The sequence below is a fragment of the Podarcis bocagei genome (assembly GCF_964188305.1).
Source record: "Podarcis bocagei genome assembly, chromosome: 8".
Classification (NCBI taxonomy): Eukaryota; Metazoa; Chordata; class Lepidosauria; order Squamata; family Lacertidae; genus Podarcis; species Podarcis bocagei.
The window spans coordinates 25913135-25925594 of record NC_138133.1 but is presented as its reverse complement, the minus strand read 5'-3'; the positions used below and the strand labels follow the sequence as shown (position 1 = coordinate 25925594).

Here is a 12460-nt window from a genome sequence, read left to right as displayed (position 1 = left end):
AAACAACCAGCATGCAACACTCTTTTGCTTGGTTAGAAATCACTCTTGTAAGTGGAGGAGGCTTTCTGCTAGTGGAAGGGCATCTTTGGAACCAAGCCAATGTCAATAAAGTATGGGATATTTGCTTGTCTGTTTAAATATGCATACACTGCTTTTCCACCATGAAAGCCCTCAAGGCAGCTTGCAGAAACAATATTACACCATGCTCAAAGCATTACAGCATTTATCCAGAGATCTAATGTATTGAGCTTACCAAGTTGAATTGAAAGGGATGTGGGTGGGGAAGAAATATTCCACCAAACAAGAATAATGCAGTTAATTTACAGTGCTGATACAAAATGCAGTTGTGGAATTATATTATCTTTTATATTTAATCACCTGACACTGTAGCATTTCAATTTCTATTTTATAAGCTACAATCTCCACTCAACAGAAATTGAAACTGAAATCTCATGGGCTAACTGGTAGAATCCATATTTTGAGCCTTGTGTTTCTTCAGTGGCAGTCGCTTAATCACATGGCAAACCCATTCAGAAAATCAGCAGAGAGTTTTTTTGTTTGACAGGTTTTTTGTTCGCATTTAGATCCTCTCCACTTCCTTTGAACGCTTATGAACATCAAGTCTAAATTTGTATCTCTTAACCTCAACATGCATTGCTGCTGTGAATGCATTTTTGCTCTACATTCACTTACCTGTCAGTGCCACTGAAGTCAATGTAGCGTTCTTCTGAGTAGACTCTTATAGGCTTTTGCTTACTGTCACTCAAATGGCATGCAGTATACCGTACAAACATTGATGCCCAAGAGTCATGTGATTGGAGACAATAACATTTGGTTATGGCTAATGCTTTCAGAAGGAAAATCTTAATCCTTACTGCCATCATAAACTCTTAAGAAAGAACAGGATTGAGAAAGATAAAAATATGCTGTTCGAGGAGAGTCAAGGCCAAATTAGTGAGCACCAGGGAGTTAGAACTGTCAAATCAGCCTTAAATCTGACAAGCAAGCATCCTCTGACTATGGGAGCCCTTGAGTCAAAGCTCAGCCAATGGAAGAACTAATTGTGAAGAGTGTATCTAAGCATGGGCAGATGCCTTTTTGCGCATTACCTAATGGCTAATGTGTCATATTTTCTTCTTAGAAGACAAGGAAGGTTCTCTCTCTCTCCTCCTTTCTTGTTTTTTAAAACTTCTAACAGGATCACCTAAGGACAGCAGTAGTTCTTAGCGAAATGGTGAAGTGTATAAATCTATGCAAGTGGAAATAATTTTCCATTTTTCAGGTAGATGCTCCTGTCATTTTTAACACCTACCTCGTTAAAATGCTGTGGTCCACCTCTATGACGACCTTAACCTTAGAGCACAAAAGCATATACGCAGTGGCACAGATCTGCACACAGTTGCAGCATGTTCAGTAATTTCATGGATGGTCGAGCTAAAAATCATCTTGCAAAATTAGGAAGCATAGGCCAGAATAAGCAGGTGGTTGAAAATAATCTTGTTGTAGTAGAGAATTAAGTCGCTGTGCCTTTTGAAAATGCTGTTGGGCTGCTTTAAAATGCGGCGAAGGAAAAATACAACGACAAAGTAACCCCTGCTGCAATTGAAATAGAGGTTTTCACATTATGATAAGCAGTCTGCTGAGTAGAGCTCTGACTGAGTTCGAAGACGGGGAGGGGGCTGCCACAGGTCTCCCTGCTACCACCCTGGTCTGTGTGTGCAGGGGGCAGAGGAAGTTGCAGGAAGCCCTCCCTGAAAAGCAAATAGTTTTAGTAGAGCAACTGTCATGGGCTGGCAGAGTCAGGAGAGGATGAGCCTGGGGGGGGAGTGCACAATGGGGAGAGGATGAACCTGGGGGGGAGGACCTAGTGGGTTGTGGGGTCATCCACAGGGGGGTGGGAGAGAATCAGAGACTGTTTTCTTTTCTTTTCTTTACATTTCATGGGTAGTGTTGGGTAATGGTGTTTAAATGAATGTGTGCTTTATATAATTGACTTTAAAGGCTTGCTCAGTTCCTCCCCTCACCTATGTCTGCTCAGTTGAGTTGGACCTTCACCTTTCCCACTCATAGCAGCTATGAACATACCAGGGGTGGTAGGGGCAACAGAACACAGTATCAATGGTGGTGTGGGAAGCAGTGGTTTCAATAGTGCTAGTAGGAGTTATCTGTCCAGAAACAGCCTCTCTTTGAAGAATGCATGTGTTAGGTTGGGAAAAGAACTGTACGTTTCTCTCCTCTCCCCCACAGCTGCCGAACCTCACGGACCTTTAGCCAGAATAGAATAAACACAGGGGGTACAGTGCTATCTGGGGCCAAGGTCAAGGTTTTTAGGCTTGTTCGGTTTGTACAATTGATCTCTGCCATCTGCTGAGTCTCTAGAGCTTTGGCATTGCTGCTGCTGCAGGAGGAGTAAAACAAAGGCACTCCGCTGTGGTTGGAGCAGAGCTCCAGACAGTAACACACACACCCCTGGAAAAAAAGAAAGAAAACTTAAATTCCCCAGAGTGGGTCCAAGGATACTCTGAGAACTGAAGACGGCAGGCGCAGTTGTTTGGGCCCTGCTTCTAGTAGCCTCCCACTTGATCTATACAGAGGTGAAAAGAGAAGTTGTGATTCTGCTTACCTGGTAAAGGGGAAGAGAGGGAGCAGGAAGAGAGAGAGAGAAATGGGGATGGAGGAGAGAATAGGCAGGTGGAAGCAGCTGTCTGAGCAGGGAATGGAAGAGGTCGCTTTCCGATCTGAAGTGGTCATGCATGCTGGCTCCAGTGCACCCAACCACCTCTAAAAGAAATACGGAAAAATAATGAGAAAGGGACGTTTCATTCCCGTCTCTGCTGCTTGATAAGAAGGGGATAGGGGAATGGGTCCCTTTTTCTTTCAGTGGTGGGGGGTGGGGAAGAGAAATAAAAAAGGGATCCATTCTTATCAAACAGCCAGTGAGCAAGGAAGGGAACGGATAGGTCCCTTGTCTCTCTCGCCTTCTCTCTCCTCACACAGGGAAAGAAGGGACCCTTTTATTCCCTTCCTGCCACTAAGATGATAAATGGGAGGATGGAGGAGCAAACAACCAGGCTAGTGTAAAGGGGGAAAGAAAATGGTACAGCGAGTGTCCTGGAGAGCATCTTGCCTGAAGCCCTCCACAAACCCGGCAGCACCATTGGCCTCATGTGCCAACCCTTCTGGTGGATCTCAATGTTGGTCCAGTCTCAGGTCTTGAGAAGGTTTGTGTAGGTATAGGTGGTCCTGAAGGTAACCTGGCCTCAAACTATTTAGAGCAGTTTTCCCCAACCTGGTGACCTTCAGGACTCCCCCCCCCCCCAGTCCTAGCCAGCAAGGACAAAGAGCATAAGAGTGTGCTGGATCACACCAGTGATCCATCTAATCCATCATTGTGTTCTCATAGTAGCCACCCAGATGCTTGTGGGAAACCTGCAAGCATGACCTAAGTGTAAGAACACCTTCCCCACCTGTGCCTTCCAGCAAGCTGGCATTAAGAAGCATCACTGAGAGCCAGTGTGGTGTAGTGGTTAAGAGCGGTAGACTCATAATCTGGTGAACTGGGTTCGCTTCCCCGCTCCTCCACCTGCAGCTGCTGGGTGACCTTGGGCTAGTCACACTTCTCTGAAGTCTCTCAGCCCCACTCACCTCACAGAGTGTTTGTGGGGGAGGAAGGGAAAGGAGAATGTTAGCTGCTTTGAGACTCCTTAGGGTAGTGATAAAGCGGGATATCAAATCCAGACTCCGACTCCTCCTCCCCTTCTTCTTCTTCTTCTTCTTCTTCTTCTTCTTCTTCTTCACTGCCTCCAACTGTGGAGGCAGAGCATAACCATCATGGCTAGTAGCCTTTGATAGCCCTCCTCCATGAATTGGTCTAATTCTTTTTTCAAGCCATCTAGGTTGGTGGCCATCACTGCCTCCTGTGGGAGTGAACTCCATAGTTCAATGAAGCTGCACTTTCTTTGATCTCTCCTGCATCTTCCAACATTCAGCTTCATTAGACACCCATGAGTTCTAGTGTTTTGATGGGAGCTGTAGTCTCAAAATACGCATCGCACCAGTCCACCCATGAGTTCTAGTGTTTTGATGGGAGCTGTAGTCTCAAAATACGCATCGCACCAGTCTGGGGGAGGCTGATTTAAGGACTTTAAAGGTGCTTTACAGAGCCTAGGACTTGCCAATCAGAAGGTCGGCGATTCAAATCCCCGCAACGGGGTGAGCTCCTGGTGCTCGGTCCCTGCTCCTGCCCACCTAGCAGTTCGAAAGCATGTCAAAGTGCAAGTAGATAAATAGGTACCGCTCTGGCGGGAAGGTAAACAGCGTTTCCGTGCACTGCTCTGGTTCGCCAGAAGCGGCTTAGTCATGCTGGCCACATGACCCGGAAGCTGTACGCCGGCTCCCTCGGCCAATAAAGCAAGATGAGCACCGCAACCCCAGAGTCAGCCATGACTGGACCTAATGGTCAGGGGTCCCTTTCCCTTTCCCTTTACCAGAATTGCTGCCAGTACAAAATAGTTGTTGTATGTTCTAATCAGTTGCCCTCAATGAGCAACAGGGCTGCCACAACCTGCAGCAGTTGAAGCTTTCAAACCACCTTGAAAAGCAGTCCCGTGTAGAACATGTTGCAGTAGTCTAATTTAGATGAAACCAGAACATGAATTATTGTGAGTAGGTCCCAGATAGGGTCACAGCCGATGAATAAGCCATCTCAAGAAGACTATTCTTAGGCTCTTACAAAGGCTTAGGCGAAAAAGGAGGAGGAGAAACGCACCAAAGGACAGTTGACAAATGTCTAATTCACTTTGCTTTTTGCCCTAATCTTGCTTGATGAGTTACTTTACCAAACATAATTCCTAGATTTGGCATAGCTGCTAGCAGGCAGACCCTCCTGCCAGGATGTCTGCTCAGCAGATGGTAGCTTGGGTAGCAATGAATTAATCTGTCAGATTTGGTTTCACTCCGTTTTCTAATCTTAATGTTCGATTCAACCCACTAAAAAAATGCCTGCCCAAACATTTGTACACATTTTGATGTGGATTTAATTTTTCTTAATATAATACAGTTTTGTATGCTATTTTCACCAATGTGCACATTTCTGTATGCGTTGCTGTTGAACTGTGTTGCAAAATTCAGAGCAATACAAATTTCAAACCATAGCAGTGTTTGCTTTAGGAAGCATGAGCTAATTTCATCTCTATACCTCATCCTGATTGCATCTACCTCATCAAGCCAGGCTGTGCTGAGGTAGGGACAGATCCATCACTTTCAGTTCTCTCAGTTTCTCATCTTTCCAACCTTAAATTCAGTTTTCCACATTTCTGCAACAATTTGCAATTTTCTTTTAAAAAAAAAAATCACCAGCAAAATTCATCAACATTTTAGTGTGATTTTCTCCTAATAAACACATTTTTTGCACATTTTTTGTGATTTTCTCCTAATAAACACATTTTTTTGCAAACCGTTTCCCCAAATATAATGCATTTTAATGAATACTCTTCAGCTGGAGAACTGTGTTACAAAATCCAGAGAACTGTGAATTTCAAAAGATGGCTGTGTTTTCAGTTTCCTGCATTGTTTTGAGAAGTGAAAATTAGGTAGGTTTGCTGTTAGATGTGAACTGAATTGATTTCTCTCCCTCCCCCCCCCCCCAATCACCAGGGGAGAGTACAGAAGAGGCAAAGAGGCAGAGTCTGTCCCCATTTAGGAAGTTTGCCTCTTGGTCAGAAATAGCAAAAAGCAGGAAGAACAAGCTCAGCATGCAGCTCCATTGACAGAGATAAATGAACCAATCCTGATCCTCATTCTAAATCAGGAGCGGCTAAACTTCAGCCATGGACCATAGCCTCCCACCCAAAGGTTATCTGTGCCCACCACTCCAAAATTTGTTGTTTTATTTATTATTTATTAGTTTTTAATTATTGGCTGCTTCTTTGTGGTGCCAAAAGGTTTTTGGGAAACTCCCTCCCCAGGCCTCCTGTCAAAATCATAATGATAGCTATCAGAAAAATATATATCTGAACAAATCTAGAAATCCAATATACGTATTAGTTGTTGTTTTTTTCCATAGCCCCAGCAATATTCTTTACAAGAAACTAGGTGCAGAAGGAGTAACTTTTGAAACCACGAAGATGACTTTCCCTGTATGTTACAGAATATAAATTAGCAGCCTAGTCATAACTCCTACATATCTGTGGCTACAGCCTCTTTCCAAAGGAAGCAGTAGATTCAAAGGGATGTCTTGTTTCCATCCTGAATATCCTGTCAGTTACCAAGATTAGGAACTTGGAACTGAGCAAGGTACACAAATTCCTAATCCACAGGACGCACTAGATCATCTCACTTGAATCTTTTGTCAAAGTTTTCCTGTAGCCGTTTTGTAAAGAGGTTTCCTAAAGAAGTGTCTGCAAGCAGCTTTTGTCAGTGTCTAATGCAACACACAAATCTGCCCTATGTGTGTTTACTCAGAAGTACATCGGACTGGGTTCCATGGGGCTTATTCCCAAGAACTGTGTGTGCATAGGATAGCAGGTATAACAGTGCTACTGCCCCCCTGCCCGTTGTCATTTGATGTCTGCTTTAACAGCTGCCATGCTAAACTGTCTTACTGAGATGTTTATATCATTAGCTGCCTGTTAATCAGTGTGATTAAGAGGTGGAATATGAATACCTTAAATAAAATTGTCAGCGTTTTGTTTTTCAAATTTGTTTGCTGCTTGTGAGTTCCTGCACAGATCTAGAGTCAAATTGCGGTTACTCAGTTTTGCCTGGTCTATGTGAATCTTCCACTCCTGTTTATTTGAATGGCCAGTTGCTTAACTGCTTTAACCCGTCACCGAGGCCATTTGGAAATGAACATGCATATGGGCTGTAGACCAGAAGATTATAGATATATAATGCTGCTCAAAATAATCACAGAAAAACTGTAAATCACTTTTTGGAGAGGGGGAGAGTTGCGTATGCCACCTTAAGCACCTTAGAGAAATGGTGGGAAATAATAATAGCACTAGTAATAGGGCTAGTTCACTAGTAAAATGTCCTCCTTATTATCTCATCCATCCTTATTATCTCATCCTGTGCCAGTGCTCCATGGAAACACTCTTACTGTTTGCATAATTCAAAAAACTGCTGGAAGTGCTGTTTTGATAATGGAAATATAAAAATAAAGATAACGGAAATTGTAATATTGGGTATTTGTTACATGGGATCCAGGGATAGCTGGGAGGTTTCATGTAGTGTCCATTTGTCTCTCTGAACTTGCTGCACTGCAAATTTAAAACATTGCTTCCTTTTTATCATTTCAATTGATCAAATTTTCATTGGATTCTTGTGCACTCGTTGCAATTTTCTACTCTGTAAGCATTATGTTTTTGACAAAGGCATGTCAGATTTTGGCCTGGGAAATTTTCTAACTCAGAGGCTGGGGGCTGTGATATAATACTTAAACTTCAAGTGCTAGCAGTTGGGACTGTGCACAGAGAAGATATTTACCGGTGAATCAGTAGAAGTTTCTGTTTAGAAACACAAAGACAGTTTGGGCTCCAAGGTAGAGGTTCAGCTGCAAGGTGCACCGGCCTCCTGGGTGAACACTGGGCTCAGGAGGAAGCTGAATAGCTAGCTGTGGCTCTGAGATCCCAAGGCTCTTTTTCAAGCAGTTTTCAGATCTAAAATCCCTTTTTTTCTAATGGCAATTGGGGATTTCCCAAATGGAGCATTCAGAGCCCTGCCTTTGAAAACTAAAATATCACTGTGCTATTCCAGTACATCCATAAAAGACTTGTGTTTTTCTCTAGTTGTTTTGATGTTCTCTCTCCTTGTTGCCTTTCCCTTCTCTTTGGACATATCTATGCTACACACACACACACACACACACACACACACACACACACACTACTGGAAATTATAGTTTGGTGAAGTGCTCAGTTTTGTTTGATAACAATTCCTTACATCCGAAAAGTAGCTTCCTATGTTCCTAAGTTACTTGCAGCTGTCGCCTTTTTTTGGTTTGCAAGTAATCTATTCTAAAGAGAAATAACCTTGTGTATGTGACACAAGAAATCCTGTTACGGTGTGCCATACAAAAGTTCCAGTTCTCCCTTAGCAGTGTAGGTCATGTCTTCATAGGTCTTCTGGCTGAGGACAGTGAGAGTACCTTGATAATGTTGACCGAAAATAACAGGACATATTTTCTAAGATATCTGAAATATGAGACTAGTTTGTATATCATACACTGTTGATGATCTCTTATTACCTTGGATGAGCTCACAGCTCCTTTATTCCCAGAAGTGCTGAGCTGATTGATGGCTGAAGAAATTCAAGACGGGTGTGACTAACCTTTCTTAACCCAGGTTTCCCTAGCTGTGAAATGTAATCATGCTGTGAAAAGTTAGGGCAATTGAAGTAGTGGTCCAAGCCTAATGAGAAACGGTTAAGGGAATTGCCTGTGTTTAGCCTGGTAAAGAGGAGACTGAGAAGAGAGCCATCTTCAGATATCCAAAGGGCTGTAACCTGGAGGATGGGGCAAGCTTGTTTTCTCCTGCTCCAGAGGCTAGGATCAGAACCAATGGATTCAAGTTACAAGAAAAGAGATTCCAATTCAACACCAGAAATAACTTTTTGACAGTAAGAGCTGTCTGACAGCAGAACAGACTCTCATGAGAGGTTATGGACTCTCCTTCCTTGGAGATTTTTAAGCAGATGTTGAATGGCCATCTGTCATGTGTGATCAAGTTGAGATTCCTACATTGCAGGGGATTGGACTAGATGATCCTCAGAGCCTCTTCTAACTCTACAATACTCTACAATTCTATGATTGTGGGGATGGCATACAAAAGGCAAATTCATTCACATCTATACCTGCCTACACAGTTTATTAGGGACGCGGCTGGCGCTGTGGGTTAAACCACAGAGCCTAGGACTTGCTGATCAGAAGGTCGGCGGTTCAAATCCCCATGATGGGGTGAGCTCCCGTTGCTCGGTCCCTGCTCCTGCCAACCTAGCAGTTCGAAAGCACGTCAAAATGCAAGTAGATAAATAGGCACCACTCAGGAGGGAAGGTAAACAGCGTTTCCATGCGTTGCTCTGGTTCACCAGAAGCAGCTTAGTCATGCTGGCCACATGACCTGGAAGCAGTACACCGGCTCCCTCAGCCAATAAAGCGAGATGAACTCCGCAGCCCCAGAGTCGGCCACGAATGGACCTAATGGTCAGGGGTCCCTTTACCTTTACCCTTACCTTTACACAGTTTATTGGAAAAGGGAAACAAGCAGTGATGTGAACATACTGGAAGTAGATGATTTTGGCAGATCTCAGTGATCCAGTCTCTCTTCCAACTCAAGCTTAGCTGGCCCAGAACAAAGGTCATTTCAATAACATTTAGCAGATGTGTATTCTACTTACTATGGGTCTGCTTGGAGATTTATCTGAAAATTCGTAGGTTGTATAGTTGCAGAACATAATGTCATTGGAAATGTATAATCCATATTTAAATTTGTGAAATAAGACATTTAAACACAGAGACCTCATTCCAGCAAAAGTGAGCTGTTGCTAAGTCCTATTGAAAGAAATCAAACTTGCATTAGACATTACTAACTGATTCCATTGTTTTCAAAGGATCGTGCAGTGCTCTCATATTCCTATTTAATTGGAAGTAAGTCCTGCTGAGGGACACGGGTGGCGCTGTGGGTAAAAGCCTCAGCGCCTAGGACTTGCCGATCAAAAGGTTGGCGGTTCGAATCCCCACGGCGGGGTACGCTCCCGTTGCTCAGTTCCAGCGCCTGCCAACCTAGCAGTTCGAAAGCACCCTCGGGTGCAAGTAGATAAATAGGGACCGCTTACTAGCGGGAAGGTAAACGGCGTTCCGTGTGCTGCGCTGGCTCGCCAGATGCAGCTTGTCACACTGGCCACGTGACCCGGAGGTGTCTGTGGACAGCGCTGGCTCCCGGCCTCTAGAGTGAGATGAGTGCACAACCCTAGAGTCTGTCAAGACTGGCCCGTACGGGCGGGGGTACCTTTACCTTTACCTTTAAGTCCTGCTGAGTTCAGTAGGGTTTACTCAAAGCTTAGTGTGCATAGCAGCCTTAGTTGCTTCTAATGCTCACTCAACTGGAGACAGAAAATAGAAAAGTTAACAGGTTTCAGATTGATTGATTGATTGTAAGATTTTAATACTTTGGCTTTCTTAATAAAAAGTTCAGACTGGTTGTATAGCAATATTTTTTTTAAGAAAACCTACTTAAAGTTCTAATTTTGTTAAGAAAAGAGATCTATTGGTAATTACATGCCAATTGAAAACAACTTAGGAGAGATAAAGTAAAGTATGTAGTCGAAAATGTAATTTAGGAACCACAACGGAGTGATTGGAAGTCATGTTGGAATTCGTTATGTACGAATCTAAATTTTTTTTGTAATATGTATCGATTTGGGATTGTTTTTGTTGACTGTTTTGTTTCATTTTTTAAATCAATAAAGCATTTTTTAAAAAGAAAAAGAAAAATTTCTGTCTTTCAAAATGAATGGTCTCACAAACGAATGGTTTCACTGGGAAACTAACAAGACTGTTCTTCAAAACTCCATGAAGAAAGAAAGGCTTTGTGCTATGTTTGCACTACAAAGCTTATTTGAGATCTTGTAGCTGAGTAGTTGGTCCAGTTGACTGTAACTGTTTAACACACAGCCCCCTTTCCATTTAATCAAGTGAGCATTTCTAAAGCATATAAAAACATAGACCTATCCACTCCAAGACCTTGTCTGTATTTTAAGCAAACAAGTCAGGATTTCTGCTGGTTTCCAAATTGTGCTGAAATTTGACTGTATATTGGCTCATCAGATGCTACACTTTTTCTTCAGCTGGAACCTTTTCCTCTTATCAATTCGCCTACATTTATAATTCCGCTTAAGCAATTCTTTTGGTGAACTGCTTTGATCAATATCTGGAACTTTTTGAAAAGGAGCAAAGGGGTACAGAATGTATTGATGCACATGCACCAAGCAATAGCATTAAAGGCAGGACAGCGAACAGCCAAATTTTGATGCAATGATGTGGATTGTTGTTGCGACTTTCTGCTAAAGTAGAATGCGCTGATAATGTGTATTTTGATTCCATTAATTTAACAAGCAAGGGCAGAAGGCAAGTTGGTCATGATCAAAGTTTCTGCAAACAGAACAGTGAATCTCTTGGTTTGGTTTACAAGGTCATAAGCATGTGCACTTGTGGGTTGATCAAAGAGTAAATTTCATTATGTGGATTAAAATGTGTCCTAAGACGTCTTGCATCTGAAATTGGTAACACTAGGTATTCTGCACTGCAAATGCATCACCATCTTCAGTTGACCAGTTCAAATATTCACTCCCTGAATTTTTAGAAGCGTTTGAAATTTCCCCCTATATAATATAACACATCGTGTCAAAATGCACTGCTTTGGAGAGAAGTTTTGGAAAGCATTCTTGTATTTGAAGTGGTTAGTTTAAATTGAGTCACTTTCAAACAGTTGGGATTTCCCACATAGAAACTGTGATGTGTTACAGTTCTGTACGCGGGACTGTACTACCTTGGACAGCAAATGTTTAAACAGACGGTCATTAAAAAGAATGATAGTCCTTTTAATAGACTATCATTTAGTTTAACACACTTGAGTTCTCCAAATGAGAAGACTATATCCAAGGGCTTTACATCTCCCCACTTGCCCCTCACCCCAGTTTGGTCTTTGAACTATTCTTAGAGAACCAATGTGACCAGTTCTCAATTACTGGACTGTAGTCTGACTTTGTCACAAACAGTAAGCTTTTGTTAACAGCATTTCAGGAGACGCGGCCGAAAATAAATAGAAGCCTGCAGAGAGCAGATGCCAGTAAATAATCTGGGCCTTGGAGTAAAGCATTTTGTCCAGGGATCTGGCAGTCACTCTGTCCTCAGGAAGGGAAATATAAACCATCAGTTTAGCATTACAGCACTGAAGGAACACTGTGTTGATCAGGAGATTACAGTGTGGCTTCATTGCAGTTCTGTACCTTCACTTCTCTTGGGCTTATACATTAGGAGAGAGCTAATGTTGCAGATGTGCAAATGTACATTTAATAAAAAGCACAAGATTGCTGGTTTCTTCATTCTCACAGCAAAAGGCAGGCCCAGAGGAAGATTAAATGCAGGGCCTCTAGTCACAGTCTCCACCTCCTCAGAGTGTTATAGTTTTCATGATGGTATGCAGAAAATGAGCGCTACTAGGTTTCTTCAATGGGACAGTAAAAATGTTAATCTGATTTTCAGTTAAATGTAGCTGTGTGGTGTTTATACTGCTGTGCAGTGGGGAGAAAGTCTATAATATTGAGATACGTGAATTGGAAAGAATTTCCATTGGTTTAGGTTTAGATGGGCCACAGGCTTATTAGCTGATACTCTGTGATGTAATGGTGTTGTCTTTTAGTACTTCCTGGAACCACAGAAACCTATCGATGAAATGTGGTAATT

The 12460-nt window shown here is 42.6% G+C and overlaps 1 protein-coding gene across 3 annotated transcripts in view; it reads left to right on the top strand.

The window, feature by feature from the left end:
* The window catches only part of SLC22A23 (solute carrier family 22 member 23), a 107667-nt gene that overhangs the window by 26465 nt on the left and 68742 nt on the right, over nucleotides 1–12460 (top strand). The window lies entirely within an intron of this gene.